The sequence below is a fragment of the Convolutriloba macropyga genome, chromosome 3 (assembly GCF_964194025.1).
Source record: "Convolutriloba macropyga chromosome 3, txConMacr16.3, whole genome shotgun sequence".
NCBI lineage: Eukaryota > Metazoa > Xenacoelomorpha > Acoela > Convolutidae > Convolutriloba > Convolutriloba macropyga.
Genome location: NC_134470.1, coordinates 13,118,292 through 13,133,277, shown reverse-complemented (window position 1 = coordinate 13,133,277; position 14,986 = coordinate 13,118,292). Strand labels below are relative to the sequence as shown.

Below are 14,986 nucleotides of genomic sequence, written 5' to 3'. Positions count from 1 at the left end.
CTAAAACCGGATTTAATTTTGTCGGGGCGCTCTCATTGTCTTATTGACCCAGCAATCAGATGTCAGAAGTTAACAGAAGTTAAATTCAATCACCAATAGAAACCTGATTTCAATATCTACTGACCTCTTACTAATTTACTAAATTAAACCCCCTATTTGGCCAGGTTCTCATGAGTTAATTGATATGATCATGAATGAACCCATGTGACTAAGACCAAAAACAGAGAAATACGTCCAGGATTCGGAACTAAGATTTCTTCACATGTCAATCAACTAAAAATTTTTTAGCTAATCTAACTCTTCTGTGTAGATTTTTGCACAGATAAGTATACTATAAGTACGAGCTAATTTTCCTGTTTTTCAGTTCAAATGTTAATTTCAACTGCACGTTTTTGGGTCTTGTTGTCTCCCCAATTTCAGTTATACCACAACTTTATTCCGTTTTTCTCTTTCAAATTCATAAGACCAAGGTGAGTGTATAGTTACAATTGAAAACTGCGCCTTTCAACAGACGCCTTCTTCTTGTCGTACTTGACGCACGAAGTTTCTGTTTAATTTTATTATTTGTCTGGTGTCTTTTACCCAATGCCAATTTACCCAGTGCCAACTTACCCAATTTACCCCATTGCTAAATTAACCAGAACGACTATTTAGCCGATTATGAAATAAATGGCCCGTGGGACTTGATATGAAACTATCACAACCGAACATGGGATTAGCCGATTATATAATTAAATGGCCTGTGGGACTTGATATGAAACTATCACACCCGAACATGGGATTAGCCGATTATATAATTAAATGGCCTGTGGGACTTGATATGAAACTATCACAACCGAACATGGGATTATATTGTCCACAAATGTTTTAAATCATCCTTCTAATAGCGACTGCTATTTTGTAATTGGATAATTGAACGAAAAGATCAAAGAGCATTGGGTAAGTTGGTATTGGGTAAAATGGCATTGGGTAAAATGGCATTGGGTAAAATGGCAGGTTGGGTAAAATGGCGTAGGGTAAAATGGCATTGGGTAAAATGGAATTGGGTAAATTGTCATGTAACCTATTTGTCTATGCCAATACTATGGCACTCAAAACTAATTGGTACAATGAGGGTTGATGCAATTTCAAACGCAAGTTCTTCTCACACGGGTGCTTTCTGTCGTGGCATCAAAATTTATTAATCTTTTGAACGCTGAACAACAAGATTCGGGGCGTTCTTCTATACCCACGGGAAAATTGGGAAAGCAAAACATTATATAAACATCAAATCCTAGTAAACCTAAATATAAAACCATCTGGCGTGAGAATCTGGCGGCTTCAAGAAAGGTACCCTCCCCTTGATTCCTCCCTCAAAAATGCTTTTATTCGATATTTTTACAGTTAAACTTTGATATTTTCTTCTAAGATGTGAGAACTATGTAATCATACCAATCAAAAGAGGCAAGGGCAAACAATATTTTCTTAAGATACACTGCTATTATACTATGGTTAGCTTAGCCATTAATTGAAATTAATTGAAATCGAACTTGTTCAAACTCGGCCTACTCTGCGACCATCTAAACATAATATTGAGGGCACCAAATTTATTAACTTAACTAACTGTTAACAATGTTGAAAAGCGCTATCAATGTGCATATAGATCTCAAAAGATAAATTAATGATTCTAACTTTGTCTTCAGATAAGATTCTGCTATAGCTGTAAAACGACAAAACTTGAAATTATTCGCCAAGTCATTTATTTGCGGATCCAATTTCCCTAGTACTAGTTGACTAATTTATTTTATAGCCATTAAATATTTTGCATTTAACTTTGTTTTTCTTTAAAGTTTCGCTTTTACTGCTCATCATTTTTGAACGCAATTATCCAGTACGCTTTTTACCAATTGAACAAAAGCTGCGAAATTAAAATTCATTAATGTCGTGATAATAAGATTGATTTAAAGAAATATAAATTATAAATTGTTATAAATTATAAAGTTCGTTAATTACTACTCGAAATAAAAACATAATGAGCTTTGTATATGATGAATCTGATAAAATTTTTGGCGACGATTACAAAGAATCAATACGTGGAAAATTGTCCTCAACGAGATACAAAATTGCTTTTCTCGGATTTCTTGGGTTTTCTTTAACATTTTCTATGCGAGAAGTGATATCGCTGGCAATTGTTGCCATGGTAACAGTGCAAGAAACCAAAGATGACTCTTACAGCGAAAAATGCCCGATTCCCGGAAACGAATCTCAGGTACAGAGAAACGAAACAAAACGCACTTTCGATTGGACTCCAACCGAGGAAGCGTACTTACTGAGTGGATTTTTCTACGGTTATTTGTTATCTCAGATACCGTTTGGTTATTTGACCTCTATCTATGGCGGGAAAACGTTTTTCGGCCTTGGTTTACTTTTGCGGTCTATTTTGCTGATGCTGAACCCTCCTGTTGCTTACTTAGGTGAATAAGTTTCCTCTCCCTCGGGAAAACTAATTATTTTTGCTGTTTTATATTTCAGTGATTAAATTGATGCAACCTGTGATTCGCAGGGTTTGGGGAAATGATTTTGGTGTGAAAAGATGTGATGGTGAAAACATGAGGTTTAAAACAAAGCAAGAGAATCAGAGGTTTCGTGGCTGGCTAATCAGAGTTCACAAATGTCGCTCACAAGTCATTTTGTTCTTTCCTGCAAACACATTTCGATCATTTTTGGATGTAAAAAGATGCTAATAACCCAGGTCAAGGTCCTCGTTCAAAATTACTTAAATCACTGATCATGGTTGATTATTGTCTAGAAGGGATTTGTCTAATCATACGTAATTGTGGTCTAAAGCGGTCTGACCATGGGCAATTTTGAGCGGGGACCTCAACCTGGGAATATTAAAAAAGATTATACACCAAACAATCCATCTGAAACAAATCTGTTTCTTCATATTGAGACACACGCATTTATCTAAAGAGGTCGCAATACAAGATTGGGTTAACCAGCCATGAAGAAATACAGAAAGAAAAAAAACAATACTAGAATTTTAAATTTGTGTTCTGAATGTTTGCACGTTTTAAAATTTGACATTTACATACTTTTATGAGATTTGAATACAGCCCAACAAGCGTTATTTGACGGGAAAACATTTTTTTGTACAATGTACACAAGCAAATTAAAGCTAAGAAGAATACATATGCCGATAGAGTGATACTCGGCACCCAATCAGCACATGCATTCTTCCTCGGTTTTCGGAACCTACCCGACAATGAAAATGTTATAATTTTAGAAACACCTCATTTTAGAAAAAACAAATTAAAATATTACTAACCTCACTTTGCCCTCGTAATAAAAATACCAACATTGAAACACACTGTTTGACGACTGTGGTGAACATTCAAGTTTGACTCCTTCCGTCCTGTGTTCTCGTCAATAATTCGTGTCAATTTAGCGCTGGTTCGAATTTTTACGTCAATAATGCAACTTTGTTCTATGAATAATGTTATTAAAATAACCAATTTCTTCATTTTGATCCAACTTGAGACTTTTTCTCCACTGCACGTGCATCACCACGAATTTGATTTCATTATATTTTCGCTCGCGCCACTTTTACCTTTGCGCAATTTTTTCCATCCAGCGCTTCATGACCGTTATGGTACTCCAGCGAATTTCCAACAATATCACAATATATTAAAATAGCTTTTGGTGCGTGCGTAATTGCCTCCATTACAAGATTACTAAACAAATAAAAAACAAAAACAGACAAAAAGAGAAAAAATTACTGGAGGCTTTGTGTTTCATGATTCACACGAGCACCAGGCACGCTCACAAATTTGACTTCCTCCACCCACTCAGGCAAATGAATATCCTTTACACATTTATTGTCCACATTTTGACACCAGCACAACTCATAATCTTTTTCAATATTTGACGCACAAACGACAACAAGTTTAGACATCTTATTGCAAACATAGAATTGGCTGCGTGTTTAATTAAAACTTACTTGCTCGCCAAGGGTCCATGGTTCAAAACTGGCAGTTTGTTCAATATTTTATATACTCGAAACAATTTTTAAGAGCATAAATCAATTAAACTACAAAACTAAAGAAACTTAACATAAAGAGATGTGTTTTGCAAAGTCTACAAGCCAGAATGTCTGCTCTCGCTAGACAGGGCTTGTACGACAAAAACTGGAGTTTATTTTTGGTAAGCTCAATAAATGATAGTCCGCAAACCAGTTTTCCCGCACTCGCTGGACAGGGTTTGCATGACTATCAACTTGTAGCCGCCTTTAACTTCCCCACTTTTCTTGACAGGCTTTCTGCAATTTCTTGTATCCCGTCAAAAGACTTGACGCGTTTTGAAAGCCTGTCACGCTCAACAAACTTGGGTACATTTCACTTGTAGTCTGAATTGAGAGATACTGCCGCACACGAAGTTCTTAAAAGTTGAGATTCCCCTCCCGCAGCATCTGATAAAAAGTGGTTTGGTCACCGACACGGAGCTGCAACCTCCTCATAATTCCGCCTATATGATTTACGTGCTTTATGAGGCTGTTGTTATTTAGAGTTTCAGCCCATTCGAGGCGACGGAGCAATTGTGAAGGGGCTTTGTCGTCACCAATTTCTTCAGCCTGCTCAACTTCCAGTCCGGCAAGATCATCTGCCTGCCTTTTGATGCCCTGAAACTGATCAACCATTTGCTGTAAAAACAAAAAACAAAGTAAATAAAGATTTTTTACTAGAATTGTCCGCATCAGCTTTTCCTAAGACATCAACAATATTAGTCAGGATCAAAGTGCATTGAAAACCCTATAAGCTCACCCTGTCTCTCTCTTCTCTGTTTCTTCTCCTCGTGTTGGGTGAAGCATTTCTGTTGGTTGCAGGTGGAGAAAGGAACCGTATTTCAGCGGCCTCACTTTCTTCATATGAGGTAGGTGGATAATTGGACACCCTGGTATTTTCGATTGCCTGATTCGCCACCTCAGCAGTATTTGGTGACTCAGGCGACGAGAGGAATACTGATTCCTCCAAAATTCTGGCGGCTTCATTCAGCAAGCCGTCATTGTTGTCATCATACCCTCCATCATGACGGCCCAGGAGAATCAAGGCTTGAGTTAAAACCTGTCTTTCTCCGTCTCTTGGACATCCATACATTCGGAGCAGATGGCAAAACTGCAACAGATGAGAACCTAAATGCCTCGTGTTCGACGTCCCTTCTTCTTCCAAGGACATCCGACTATCATCATCATCGTCCGAGGAGGAGGAGTCTAGAGTATACTGTGCACCTCGGCGTCGAGGTCTCAATCTGAGCCTCATGTTCATGAAAGTTAGCTTCTCATCGTCATCTTCCACTTCTTCCAGAGACTTTTGCGCATTTCCGTTTTCAAACATTAGTGCAAATCTCCAATTTCCATTTCCAACTGAGGCGACGGAGAGATAGACACATCACTCGCGTTATTGTCCGAGTTAGCATAGTCGACTAACATGGCAGAAGCAGAAATAAAATTTGAGTTGGTGCTCGACATTCTAAATAACTTTTCAGAAATTTTTAGGTTTGCGTGTTTGTTTATTTTACTGCTTCATTTGTTTTTCTTCAAGTTTTTCTCAGTCTGTTGTATCAACTCCATCCTATTATCGCAAAAAAATTAAATTTGATTTTGATAGTTTGCACATGTTTTGCAAAAAAAATCAACTTTTCAAAGAATTTATTTTCATTGTAGAAATATTAAATTTTTTAGCAGCAAATTGTAGCAACTCTTCTTCAGTTAGATAAACAGGAAAAGTTCGGGTCGGTAATTATATACAGTGTGCAACGTATAAACAGTACATTGCACACAGTTAACTTGTCGCTAGTTGTTTGAACAAGGGACGAATTTCGACAAATTTAATGGATGTACTTTTTTTGTAGAGTTTCTGCAGGCTTTTAAAAATAGTCAGAAAAACTTCGGAAAGATCTCGTTTGAAGGAGTCGGAGAAAAATAGTTGTCCATTACTGTCTGCGATCAAAAGCCAGTGTCCCCCAAAAAAGCAAGATGGTTGATTGTTAACAATCACAAATTTGTTTCGCTGAATTAAACGGAAGTTGTCCGGGGAATAACAGCCAAGGTAACGCAGGCTATGCTCAGAGTGTTTACTGACAAAACGATCAATTTCACTGTTGTCAACCCTTGTTTAGTACTGAAATTTTGATAACATCTCTTTTGCAATTAACCAAAGCAACAGATCGACGTTCAGCCATAAGTATGACTCTAATTGGTTGCTTGGTTGGTGTTTTGAATTTGAATTCGATCCCCAACCGTTCACCCGTAAGTTCTGGGCGGATTGTGCTGTACCGTAAGTTGGAATCGGCTGTAAGGTTGAAAACCAACCCAAAATGATTGACAAAGATTTCGAGAGTAATTCCGTTGCCGCCAACAGAATGACCCAAGGCCGCCATTGTTGTGTGGTAGAGACGGACGTGGCTTTTAGAGATATCAATGGGTGTGCCACCTACTTGCGATCTTTCTCGTGTGACCCTCACTGAACTCAAATTAGAGTCCTCGAAATTGAAAGGATTAGATTTGTACGTTTTCGTGAAAGAGTTCTCTTGTACCAAGACCACAACCAATTTGCAAGGTGGAGCTCTATTGAACAAATCATCCTGGTAATAAACGCTGGTACCCGTAGTGATTAAAAAAGAAGTAATTGGAGACTCTTGCCACTCATATTGAGCTGCTTTTTTAAAGCTCTCTACAGTGAAATAACGGTATCCGTTCGATGTTCCAACAAGTGTACAAATAGAGAAGCATTTAGGGCCTTGATTGTGAAACTACTCGCTTCTTGACAATCTCCGGGCTAAAGCATATTGAACTTGTCCAAATAAAGTGTCAGTCTGATCCCAACTTCTACTCCAGGTATCAAATACTTGTCAACACCGATCAAAAAAATGTCACAAATTGTGGAATAAGTGTTAAAGCTACGCCCTGAGTTTACAATTTCATGCCGTCTGGAAAAAGCATAGTTTTTCAAATTGTCGAAATACCGAAGGATCTGGTTCAAAACTATACCCTTGAATTGCCATTATGCTCTGCTTGGTTGTCAGGTCGTAACTGAGGTCTGCCTCTAAGATGGACTTGTAGGGGTGCAAATTGCTGGACGAGGAAACCAAGGTGCCATTCAAGAAAACTTCCACATTTTGCCACAAACTATTGGCGAGGTTATTCACGAAAATTGGTAGGGGCTCGCCGTCTGTACCATCACTTTTTTCTTCCTAACAGCTGCTTCGCCTGATGAGTTTTTAATCAACAATAATTCCATTTTGAGTAAAATTTTGTTTAGATCTGCTGGAGTTCCACATATTTCCGTACGTGGCACCTGAAATTCAAACTCCAACACTGGGCCATCTGAGTTTGTTGGCGGGAAAATTTGCTTGTCATAAGCGCGGACAAAATCAACCAAAACTTGACTTGGACCAAAGAGGTCCAACATTGAGCTGGTTGCTGAATCTGGGGGATCGGCATAGGTGAAAGAATGAGACATTGCAACCAATCAGTTAGGTCGCAGCGTCACCTACGGTTTTTCTCAGGACACGCTTTTTCCTTGTGGAACGGTTTCTGATCGTTTTTCGTACGGAGCCTTTTGATTATCTTCTCTGGTAGCGGGAGCGTTTTTGCTTTAATTTTGTCGTTCTTTTTGTTTTGGTTCTCCATCTAGGTTTCGATGACAGACGTCGTCGCCCCTTTTTTGAACTTCCCCTTTTTCTTCTCGAGCGAAAACTTCCAATTTGTTTTTTTACCGTTTCGCGTAAAGTTTTTTTCAGGGCAGCTTTTGGTTTTGTACGTCCCTCTATTATCGCTAGCACTTCAGGAGCGGTACTTTGTACCAAGATTTTTGCTAAGGGTAAGCCGTATCGCTTTGCAAGTGGTACCACAAAACTTTTCAAACCGACACGCCGGGCAGAACCCAGCCCACTGACATATTGACGATTTGTTGAACCAAAAAAAACTAGGGTTTGCTCGTGAAGAAAGTATGCGATTAGAATGGTAATTGACGTCCATTCAAGAACTGTCTACAAAGAAAAGGATCTGCCTTTCCCCGGCTGACGGTGAAGCAAGGCGTTGACAACTGAATCGCTTGACCATCAATTTGAGTACTGAACCGCAGGTTGCCCATCAACCCGACAACAAACGATTTCTTAAGATAAACAAATAACTAGGCCCTCATTTGCGATGCCTACCTGCCTGGGGCCACGATGTCTATCTTCGTCATACTTAAAAGCAACTAGTTCAGAAGCACAGAAACGTCCCAAAATCTCTTCGCCTTTGTTATCATGCAGTACAAAAGTTATGGGTTCACTACGATTACGCGGAATGGACACTCTTGCAACAGTAAAGACTTCATCTCTAAATCGCTGCTTATAACCTTTTTGGAAGTGTTTTCGCTCAAAAGACAAGCGAACTGTTTGTTTTTTCCTAAACTTTTTTTCGCCCAAACAGTTTGGGTGGCGTACGATAACTCTTCATACCTGAATTTGGTCTTTTATCGTAAGCATTGGTTTTGTTTTGCAGAACAAGACTCCTAACATGTCTTTTAGAGACATCAGCGGGAGCTAAACCGATGTTTGAGTTGACACGAGCGTTTATCAGCCTCACAAATTGTTGAAGATGACCTAAATATTTACATGAACCAATTTCTTCAAAAAAAATGTAAAAAAATGTTTTTCAACGTACGCACAAACCGCTCTGCAATAGCACTTTCCGAATCACCATAAGTGCTATAAACTTCAACTCCTAGCTCCTCACAGTGTTTTCTAAAGTATCTTTTGAATTCTTTCCCTTGATCTGTCCAAAATTTTATTTGCACTGATGTTGGTTTTTGGATATTAATCATCTTTGAAAAAGCTTCAAAAGCTGCCGCCTGAGCAGATTTTGATTTCATTGTGCGAACTCGTAGAAAACGTGTTAACAATTCAACAGCAATCAAGAGATACTGTAAATTTATTCCTTTGAAAATTTATTCATAAAAGCGACTTCAACGGACCAAATATGGTTCACTCTGAGACTTCTGACTTTAAGTCTTTTGAACTTTTGTCTCCAAAAACTCTCGCAGTTTAGACAAGGGTAACCCGCTGGCTTTTTTCAAACTAGAAATGCAACCATAAGCTGCAGGGTTGATCAGCGATGTGTAGATTCTTTTCAAGTAACGATACTCAGCTTCTGAGAGTCTTTCCGCTATTGTACCGGCCTTTTTGTAGTTTTAACAGAAACCATGCTTTCAAGCTTTCAATTCAGTATATAGAAATTATGAGTAGAACAAAACATTAACTATCACTCAAGACTTAGCTTGGATGAGCTAATTTTTATCGTCAATGACTTGCATCCCCGACCTGTTTAGGAGCAAGGACTTTAGATGATCAAATTTTCCCTTTCATATCGGCACCAACAATAATGTTTCAACAATTTGACGTTGCATCCCATTCAACTTTTTATTATGAATCTGCAAATTCTTAAGAACCTGTATCAGGTTAACAGAATTTGTAATGTCAACTTGATCGCCCGACTGAAATAAATTAGATCCGAGGAGAAAGCGATGACTAGATTGGCTGAAAGAAAGACTGGGATTGGAGTCAATCACACTCAAAAGAGCTCGCATGCGATAACGTTTCAGCGTAGCACCATCTTTTTTTCTGACTGTTGATTTTTGGGAGCGAGGAACTCCTTTCTTTTTTCTATCCAACTGTTTCAAAGAAGAATTGACAATCGATTCTTCTTTAACAGGGTCGAAAGAAGAGTTTCCTTCAATATTTTTTGACAGGTTGTCTCGTCTGTTGTTGTTAGCAGCTGACTCGCTGACGTGCTGGTTCTCTACAGGAGTAATTGAGTTGTTCAACAGTTCTCCGTGATCTTCTTTATTGCATTCTGTTGCATTGAAGCTATCAGTTTTTGGGACAGAGGAATATGACTATTTGGACTGTGGCTGCATTGCCAGCAAATTTAAATGAATAGAATTTTTTGGCTCTTCTATTTCTTTCAGCAACAGAACTAGTGCAAACTCAATAAATTTTGACGCTGTATTTGACGAGGCCTGCTTTGCTCTATATGAAATAACAGTAAGCACAAGAAAAATGTTAAAATAGGGGGGAAAATTTATCGAATTTTGTTCAGCTCCAGTGCATGCAATGTTTAAATCACATTTTGCTGATCACATTTGCCACCACTCGTTAGTGTGATTGCAAAATTTTGGTTAAGTTCACGGATCGAACCATGCAATTAGTCCACTAGAAAAAAACTGTTTTGATAGAGGGTAAAATTGTTCGAAGAGACTTATTGAAAGGAGAGAAAGAAATGAGTGCAATCCCCGCGCCGAGGTACCAGCTCATTTTGACCACAGTCTAACGACAACTGGCACTGATCATCTATTTCATTTTCAAAGAAACCACTGACTGCTCCCCTTTGCTTTGATTGCGTGTCAGATGATACTAAAATATCTTTTTTGGCTAAATACGGTAGCATTGCAGATGTAGGTGCAAAATCTCCAACTATCTGGACATGTGACATGTGGTTGTCGAGTCAATTCGGAAATGACCAAATGGAACTATCATGCAATGCTTTTAGCAGCTGTTGAGAAACGCAGGCGCTGCAGTATTCAGCTCAGAGCCTAAGATTTTCAATTGCTTACCCATGCGTGGTGATTTTGTGAGAACGATATGTGTTGTGCCCTTATCAATGGTAACCGAATAATGGCCCTGTTGATAAAGATTGTGTTCAATGAAAAGTGTAGAGATGTTTTTATGCCTACCAGCTGTCGCCAATGTAGCGAAAGCCTTGCTCTCAATAATTTCCTCACCGCAGTCATCAAAAATTAGTAGCTTTTTTTTGTGGGTAGCCGATGTTGCTCTGCTTCTCGGAAATAGCAAAAAACTCACTCAAAATAAGGTCGTCAACACAATTTTCTTCGTTGCTAGCACCACTGCTGTTGTTGTTAAGGGTATTCATGATTGAATTTTTTGACTGAATGCTGCACTTGAATTCTACTTTGGAACATGTCCCCAAAATCTTCAAAAAATCGTAATAAACAGGTTGCCAGTAGCGATAAATGTAAACTAGTGTTCAAAGGTGATTGGAAAAATCCCTGTAGGACAGTAGGAGTTGTTAGCATTGAAAGGATCAGCTGAGTTTTTCCAGTTCCGGAGCTTCCGCAAACACACATAAAAACACGCTCTTTCGTTAATATTAACTTATTCTTTACTGCTCATACATGTAGTTGACTTGTGCTGCGGAGTGAACGGGGGTTAACAAAAAAGTCAGACAATATGTAATGACCATAAAATATGCAGTTTTTAGCTCAAAACTTAGAGTGTCAGAAGCAAACCCCAGCTGGCTACACGCAATTGAAACCATCACAATTACAAAAAAAAAATTTGAGTATAGGAGGTAGCACGGGTTTTTTCTATTGCACAGCACATTAACTCCCGAACATTATGCTGCTGTGAGGTTTTTGCTGCTTTAGCATCTTGAATGCTGTCGGCTCAGTCTATTTGGTCAACAGCATCATCAATGTCAAAATTGCCAGCATTACTGCCTCTCTGCAACTTTCTAACGTGAACTTCAGTGGTTGGCTTCGGAGCAGGCATGAGATAGCCGATACAAGTGCTCAACAGAGTTAGATACGTCGTATTTTCTTCACAGAGGAAGGGCGAGGAATGGTGCGTTTCATCACTTGTAGAACCCGCGGTTGCTTTCTTTCGACCCGAGAACCCACTCTTAAATAACTTGTAGAGACACAAAAAGGTAACAAACACAATCACAATGCATTGTGTGAAAAATAGATTCCGTTGATTGGGCCAAAAACAACGACGAGTGCCGAGTCTTGGTTTGGTAAAGACTGAATTTTCTTGAACCTTGCAATCTTCAGTTACATTTTCTCCGCCAATGTTGTAAGACGTTCTTCCATAGCTCAAATCTGTTGTTTGTTCTTGTACATTAGACGACCGCCGCTGATGATTAGTGTTTTCATTGTTAGAATGAGAGAGCGTGTGCTGAATAGGGTATTCATTTTGCCTCTTACCTCTATTGGAGCAACAAATTGTTGTATTATTTGTTACAACTCATTAGGACTAAAGAAAAACAGAGAAAAAAGAAAAAAAACTTCAATTGACATTGATTGACAGATAGATAGATAGATAGATAGATAGATAGATAGATAGATAGATAGATAGATAGATAGATAGATAGATAGATTGATTGATATAGATTAGTATCAAAATGAAAAAAAAAATAGCCTCAAAAATCAAAAAATTTGACAGTCAGAATTGTTGTCTAATTGCATTATCCAATTGATTGCAGTATCATCAATCAGCAGCGTAGTATAATAATTCTATTGAGTTTTTTAAGTTAGTTGAGATCAGTTGAGTTGAGTTGAGTGAGTTAGTTGGTTCGAGGCATGTGTGTGTGTGTTAAGTTCAACAAAATGGATGAGGGAAACTATAACAAATGTCAGTGGTAGGCCTCCAAAAGACGAACGCTTTGATGTTGCTGCGCCTGAGGTCCTTTTTGCAGCGGATGATTTGTTGTTGTTTGATCAAAAAATTGAAGACTATTTAGACTGGGTGCAGTGGATTGACTGGAGTGATGCACTATCGTTGTTTTTGACAGTAGAGCTGACACGCCACAAAAGGGGAGCGATTTTGCAGTTTGACGCATTGAGTTCAATCTTTTTTCGTCTACATCGTGCTCGGATATAGTCACCCTCCAGCTCCTCTTCCCATATAAATCAAAGTGGCTGCTTTCCATTGAAGTCGTTGTTGTTCCGTTATTTCCTAACAACTCCATATAAATTCCGCACGGCGTCGCACCGCCCGAAGATTGCGCGCCACCCGAAGCCCGGGCAGCGCGTTCGCCGCCGTAGCCCCACTCGGCGTCGTCCGCGGGCGGCCCGTCGTTCGTGCGGGAAGCGCGTCTGCCATCGGCGCCGTCCGGAGACCACGTGCCCACGTCGTCCGCGGGCGGTCCGTCGTTCTTCAACTCAGAAAAAAAACAACTGCTTTTTTCTTCCCCTGCCTGTTGTTGTTGTTGTTGTTTTTGTTGTTGTTGTTGTTGTTGTTGTTGTTGTTGTTCTCTGATCATCTCGTTGTTGTGAATAATGTGTTTTTTCGCTGCAGTTGGAAACGACGGGGAGCCACCATTTTAGAAATTAGGTGACAAGTCGGGCAAAATACTTGTTGACACACACACACACACACGCAGCCAGTCAGTCACTTGAAACCAGGCAGAAAATTTGTTTGTAACGATTTTTCTCTTTTTTTGTCTTCAAAGCACGAACTCCTCATTGCTGTTTTCTTTGCTTTTTATTTGCCAAAAATACAAAGTTCTATCGAAAAAATTAATGTTATTAGTAAAACAATCAATCAATCAATCAAGCAATCAATCAATCAATCGATCAATCAATCAATCAATCAATTGGAGCAACAAATTGTTGTATTATTTGTTACAACTCATTAGGACTAAAGAAAAACGGAGAAAAAATAAAAAAACTTCAATTGACATTGATTGACAGATAGATAGATAGATAGTTAGATAGATAGATAGATAGATAGATAGATAGATAGATAGATAGATAGATAGATAGATAGATAGATTGATTGATATAGATTAGTATCAAAATGAAAAAAAATAGCCTCAAAAATCAAAAAATTTGACAGTCAGAATTGTTGTCTAATTGCATTATCCAATTGATTGCAGTATCATCAATCAGCAGCGTAGTATAATAATTCTATTGAGTTTTTTAAGTTAGTTGAGATCAGTTGAGTTGAGTTGAGTGAGTTAGTTGGTTCGAGGCATGTGTGTGTGTGTGTGTGTGTGTGTGTTAAGTTCAACAAAATGGATGAGGGAAAACTATAACAAATGTCAGTGGTAGGCCTCCAAAAGCTCCAAAAGACGAACGCTTTGATGTTGCTGCGCCTGAGGTCCTTTTTGCAGCGGTTGATTTGTTGTTGTTTGATCAAAAAATTGAAAACTATTTAGACTGGGTGCAGTGGATTGACTGGAGTGATGCACTATCGTTGTTTTTGACAGTAGAGCTGACACGCCACAAAAGGGGAGCGAACTTGCAGTTGGACGCATTGGGTTCAATCTTTTTTCGTCTACATCGTGCTCGGATATAGTCACACTCCAGCTCCTCTTCCCATATAAATCAAAGTGGCTGCTTTCCATTGAAGTCGTTATTGTTCCGTTATTTCCTAACAATTCCATATAATTTCCGCACGGCGTCGCACCGCCCGAAGATTGCGCGCCACCCGAAGCCCGGGCAGCGCGTCCGCCGCCGTAGCCCCACTCGGCGTCGTCCGCGGGCGGCCCGTCGTTCGTGCGGGAAGCGCGTCTGCCATCGGCGCCGTCCGGAGACCACGTGCCCACGTCGTCCGCGGGCGGTCCGTCGTTCTTCAACTCAGAAATAAAACAACTGCTTTTTTCTTCCCCTGCCTGTTGTTGTTGTTGTTGTTGTTGTTGTTGTTGTTGTTGTTGTTGTTGTTGTTGTTGTTGTTGTTCTCTGATCATCTCGTTGTTGTGAATAATGTGTTTTTTCGCTGCAGTTGCAAACGACGGGGAGCCACCATTTTAGAAATTAGGTGACAAGTCGGGCAAAATACTTGTTGACACACACACACACGCAGCCAGTCAGTCACTTGAAACCAGGCAGAATTTGTTTGTAACGATTTTTCTCTTTTTTTGTCTTCAAAGCACGAACTCCTCATTGCTGTTTTCTTTGCTTTTTATTTGCCAAAAATACAAAGTTCTATCGAAAAAATTAATGTTATTAGTGAAACAATCAATCAATCAATCAAGCAATCAATCAATCAATCGATCAATCAATCAATCAATCAATCAATCAATCAATCAATCAATCAATCAATCAATCAATCAATCAATCAATCAATCAATCAATCAATCAATCAATCAATCAATCAATCAATCAATCAATCAATCAATCAATCAATCAATCAATCAATCAATCAATCAATCAATCAATCAATC

The 14,986-nt window shown here is 39.0% G+C and overlaps 1 pseudogene; it reads left to right on the top strand.

Moving 5' to 3' along the window:
- Positions 1-1,911: 1,911 nt before the first annotated feature.
- The window catches only part of LOC142336538 (sialin pseudogene), a 34,193-nt pseudogene continuing 21,118 nt past the window's right edge, over positions 1,912-14,986 (top strand).